Here is a 6,000-nt window from a genome sequence, read left to right as displayed (position 1 = left end):
TGCAACTGCTTCTGGGGTCTTCCGGGCTAACATGTCCCGGACGGCTTCCCTGACCACCGGAGTCCACCACGGTGTCTGAGGGTTACCGCCCCTTGAGGTACCTATGGCCCTCAGGCCAAAGCTTCAGCAATGGAGGCTTTGAACAACGACCACTCATGTTCGATGTCCCCAACCTCCACAGGGATGCCTGAGAAGCTCCGCCAGAGGTGGCAGTTGAATTCTCTCCGGACAGGCTCTTCCTCCAGATGTTCCCAGTTCACCCTCACTACACGCTTGGGTTTTCTAGGTCTGTCCAGAGGCTTCCCCCGCCATCGAACCCAGCTCACCACCAGATGGTGATCAGTGGTCAACAGCTCTGCCCCTCTCTTCACCTGAGTGTCCAAAACACATGACCTCAGATCAGACGATATGATTACAAAAATCAATCATCGACCTTCGGCCTAAGGTGTTCAAGTACTTGTGGGCATCTTTGTGTTCAAACATGGTGTTTGTTATGGACAAACCGTGACTAGCACAGAAGTCCAACAGCACAACACCACTCGGGTTCAGATCGTGGTGGCCATGCCTCCCAATCACGCCCCTCCAAGTGTCTCCATCATTGCCCACGTGTGCATTGATGTCCCCCAATAGGACAGTGGAGTCCCCTGCAGGAGCCCCAAATAGGACTCCACTTAGGGTCTGCAAGAAGGCCAAATAATCCGAACTGCTGTTTGGTGCATAAGCACAAATCTCAGTTTTCCCCCCCACAGTCTTAAGGCACAGGGAGGCGACCCTCTCGTCCACTGGGTTGAACTCCAGAACGGAGGCTCTCAGCTGGGGGCTAGCTAGTATAGCCACACCTACCTTACGCCTCATACCATGAGCAACTCCAGAGAAGAATAGGGTCCAACTCCTATCCAGGAGTTTGGTTCCGGCGCCAGTGCTGTGCTTGGAGGTTTGCCCCACCAGGTGTATCACAAGCTAAGATATATTAATTTGAAGTCGAGGTCAGTGCATGTTTTAAATAATGTTTCCATGAACGTTTATCAGCTTGAATATCTAACATGTATTGATGTATAGGCTAATGCTTTTGTATTGTTTCATGATTTTTAAATTTTTCATGTAACCAGGGCACCATTGCAACTAAGATCTTGGTCTCAATGGGTTCCCTTGGATAAATAAAGGTTAAATAAAATAGAAAAATTGGACTGGGTGTTTTTGGCTGGTGCTGTCCAGATTAGGGTAATGGATTCCCCTGCTCTGTTGCTCACCTGGCGCTGGGATTACTGCCTCCAAGAACGCACAGCCTTCCCCCATCTCTATCCTGGCGTGACATCACCATAGGCCGAAACCAGGTAGAGTTAGGAACCTGCAGGTTGCCAAGGATTAAGCTCCTTCTTGGCAGTTATTTTGGAAGATTTCATGAGTGTGCAGTGCATTGGTGTGTGTGTGTGCGTGCGTGTGCACCGCGTGCATGTGCTACTGTATATGAGTCATACAAGTTTTTTGTGAGTGATCTGTGTGGGTAGAGTTATATCTTCTCTTCTTTTGGGATTAGAGGAAGGTTCTTGGGTTATCAAATATCTTACATCTCTGGCAGAAGATCCAGGCCCAAAGCATTAGGGGGGTTAACAGAAAGGGCAAGTGAGGTAAAACATACCGTAGGGGGAAGGGGGACAGGAGACAAAGATTACTCTCACTGACCAGCTGTGTGTCTTGGTATTCTTTTATTGACTCTTCTCAGAATTTCAGATAACAAGTACGCAGTAAGCATGTTGTTCCCCACTCATTATGCATGTTCCCTCGTGGGAACAAGCCCCTGGCCTCTCACTGACTCTGGGGCATCCACTCCCCTCTCCATTCCCCCTACTCCACCCTACCACTCTCACACACACATAAAACACATGCACGCACGCACACACACACACACACACACACACACACACACACACACACACACACACACACACACACACACACACACACACAGAGTTGACGTTCCTGCGCCACCAGCATTTAGTATCTTATATTGTTTCTGTGTTTTATAAGTCATAATAATATGTCACTTTCCTCTTATGCAAATACCAGGCTAATGAAAATAATTCTGATTCTAACATTTGATATACTGCATGTTTTTTGTGACTGTCCTAACCTTATATGACAAAGAGCCAAGTTAATGAGCCAAATGAGCCAAGTTATTATTATCTGGTACCGATGCTCCATTTCCCACTTCAGAACATCATCATCAGGTTACCCCAGACCTCAGCAATGTCATGGTGGGGAAGCATAAGCCAATGTGGGTTTGTGTTGGCCAAAGATGCCAGAAATCTCGGCCTAGTGGCATTTTTTGTGTGTCTTACACTCGAAGCAAGCAACATCTTGGAATCCAAAAGTAGGCATAGTTAGTAGAGTAGTTATAACCTAATATTGGCCATATACAGTGAGTATGCAGAGTGTAATGTGTAAGTGAGTGTGTGTATGTGTCGGCGGGCTGATTTCTTTCTAAAGTCTACAATCATCTCCACTGTCTAGAGCACACTGAGCTCCCGGTTGTTGAGGGAGACGAGTCCGCCTACAGGTGAGAAATCGACCAGCTGCTGTCCTGGTGCGGTAAAAACAACCTGGAGCTAGTTATAGAAGAAACAATCGCTGACTTGTGACATTACATTTACATTACAGTCATTTAGCAGATGCTTTTATCCAAAGCGACTAACAATAATTGCATTTAACGTAAGAAAAGCCAATGTACTACTACTTGCCAGAACTCACAAGTGCAGGGGCGTAGGTTTGATTTGAGTTTTGGTAGGGACACACTGGGTTGTTTCACATAATCTGGATTGAATCTGGGTGGTGGCCGAATCAGATTAATTTCCGTTGCCACTGATTGGGCAATGTGACAACGAATGACAAGGTTTATCCACAAAACCTACATCTGTTGAGTCAGACTATAATCTCACCTGTACCCTGATGCATCTCCTGCCTCTCCTGATCCTGCCTTTCTGCTGCTTTGACCCCCCAAAAATTCTAATGTCCATTTTTGTCTTCTTTTTTTCTGGTGGCATTTTGCCACTCACCATCTATCATAAAAGGGAAATGATTGACAATATCAAACTACTTGCAGACATGAAACACTCTTTTCCGTGTAGCCTACAGTCTATTCTGTGTAACATATTTACGCTGGACTTGGACTATTGAACTGAATTGCATAAACAAACCAGACGTCTACGTCTCGTTTGTTTAGCCTACTATGCAATTCAGTGGGCGAGTGAACCTAGCTAGTCATTGCTCAAACCTAGGAGTTTGCAACGGTTATACCAAAACTGATTTATTACTAGCTAAAGACAACTGTTATGACAACATTACAGCACCTTATCTCTGCCTCAGCAAACGTTACGAGACCTAACGTTATAGCGTCCACCATCAACCATCAGACAAAATAAATCCTTTGTAATTAATGACAGTGGTTCCACTGCAGCCATTGTGTCACATTCGACGCCAACGTCAACGTTAGAGAATCACAGAGGTTGATTTCTCGATTTTTGGCGGTAGAATGTTGACGCTGACCAAGCACCCAGGGTTCGAACTCAAAAGTGAAGGCCTATTGAACCGCGCCATCTTGGCAAATTCTGCGTCGTTGGACGTATGTCCGGTGACTTTTGTACTTGCGCAGTTGTGCTTTTCTGAGAAACCTTCACTTTTGATAGCGGCCAGTGAATGGAGTGGCTGTATCCAGTTCTATTAATACATCCATGATGCTGACAGACGCAGTGGAGCCAAGCCGTAAAGCCAGCAGCAGATGAACGCAGTGTTCTTGAAGGCCGTAGTTAACAAAGGAGTAGTGTAGCTTGGTCTTTGCCCATTAAGGCTTTGTATAAAAGGCGTAGGACCTTAAAATCTATTCTTAATATTACCAGAAGCCAGTGCAGAGCAGCTAAGACTGTTCTAATGTGCTTTCTTCTCTTGGTTCTGGTTAATATCCGAGCTGCAGAGTTTTGAATGAGGTGAAGTCTCTCAGTGTTGTGTGTGTGTGTGTGTGTGTGTGTGTGTGTAGGGGGGGGGGGCTGTAGGATTCAGTACATGAGGTGGATGAGTTATACTCAGTGACGGTCTTAAAAGGCTCAGTTAATGTAATACAGGTGAGTTTTCCCATGGCTACATCATGTTTACAGGATTTGCTAAGGTAATCTGTGTTTACATCAGAAGTAATACTGGCTCCAATTGAAGTTATTTTGCTATTGAAGTACTGTACAAATTGAGTTCTTCACATTTTCATGCAAATAACCGTAGAGGGTTGGGGGCAGTGTTGAATAGTTGATCAATAGTGGAGATTCTTCTAGAGTTTCTAGCATTCTCTGAAATAATCTTGGAAAATAAATAATTTTTTGCCAGACATATTTCTTTGTTATAAGCAGATGTGTTTTTTTATACTATGGTGAACTACAGTTATACGATACTACAGTTGGGATTTAATATCCCAGTCTGTGAGCACAGTTGGCTCAGCAGTGGGATGTAAGGCAAAACATATCATAGATTCTTTCTCATGACATGCTTTGCTGTCTCGGCAATAAAATAAAGTTTTCCAAATCCATCTTTGTGACCAAAAATACAAACAGACCTACATCATTAGGCTTACGACAAACGCTGGAAACACAGTCAATGAAAAGTTTATTTTGGAACAGTGCAGGTTCTATTCTCTTAACTGAACAAAATTAAACTTAATTTCTCACTCTAAAAATCTTGCTCAGTCTAAAAATATGTTCACTGGCACAGTGGGTGTAGAAGCCTATTCTCATTTTCTATAGGCCTACTGTACTTTGTTTATAGGTCCTAGGTCTCTAGCCCTTGGGAGTCCCTGATCACGCCGGCGTGATTGAATAGCAGAATCTGGCAAACAGCTGACTCCTAAGGGCTACGTCCTGTACTTTGGCAATGTACAGCTATTATTGGTTTCACCTTATTAGGGGCCGGGCAGCCTCAGCTGCCAGTATTCTGAATCTTCTTCTTCTTCCTAGGAAGTCTGATTTCCCATGCAGGGCCAATAGTCCTAATGGTGGAGCTACAGCCACCGTCTACATTTTAAAATGTAAAAAGCCATAACAAATCATCCATACGTGATATCACTTTGCAACCACCACCAAAATGTAGGCCCAAGTGAGCAGAAAGGTCCATAATATGCTTTGAGCTGGCAGGAATTAGTCCATCACTCTATTTTTCTCAAACTATAAAACCTATCAAACCCTACTCCTCCTTGGTCAGTTGACATCCCAATTGCTACTCTACATCTTCAGAATGTCCTCCACAAATTATCTTCACAGATTTTTAAAATATGGACATTGTTTGTTGATCTCCTGATCCCTGCGCTGATTATTGTTTTGACCTTGCTTTCTGGATTTGTACCTCTGCCATTAAACGCCCACCCGGGTTTTGCACTTTCCAACTGCTTCCCGGGTCGTGCACTTGAGTCTGGTCCCAGCCCAGACATAACATATAAGCTCCATAGCTTTGGGATCATTCTTCTTAATATGATTATTCAGGTCTCCATTCAGGATTAATCTACTGTAACATATCTAGTGATACCAAGTGAGATCAGCTTGGAGAATTCCTGAATTCCAGCAATAAGGATTAATATCTTGGTGGCTGATATAATACAATGATGACCACTGATAATTCTGCTTTGAGCTCAAGAGTAAAGTATTCAAATGATTACTAAATTCACCCAGGTCAGTTTCGTTACACACAACTGTGTAGAGAAAATGGCTGCAATCCCTCCTATAATCTCTCTCGATATGTATACTTATCTATTTAACTAGACTGTACATTCATCTGTCTTTCAGCTCATTCTTATTTTGCATTAGTTTTTTTGCTTTTTGCATTATCTTGTAACTTACTTTTTACTCTACCTTTTTACTTTGTTTATTGAGCACATTGCAGTAAACATTGTACATTGTACTAGTATGATGGTGTATGTGACAGATAAAACGTTGAGGTTTGAATTTGAACTTTGAACATGAAGCGGCCTGT

This window comes from Borostomias antarcticus, assembly GCF_949987555.1.
Source record: "Borostomias antarcticus genome assembly, chromosome: 15".
Lineage (NCBI taxonomy): Eukaryota > Metazoa > Chordata > Actinopteri > Stomiiformes > Stomiidae > Borostomias > Borostomias antarcticus.
This window is presented reverse-complemented; position numbering follows the sequence as displayed.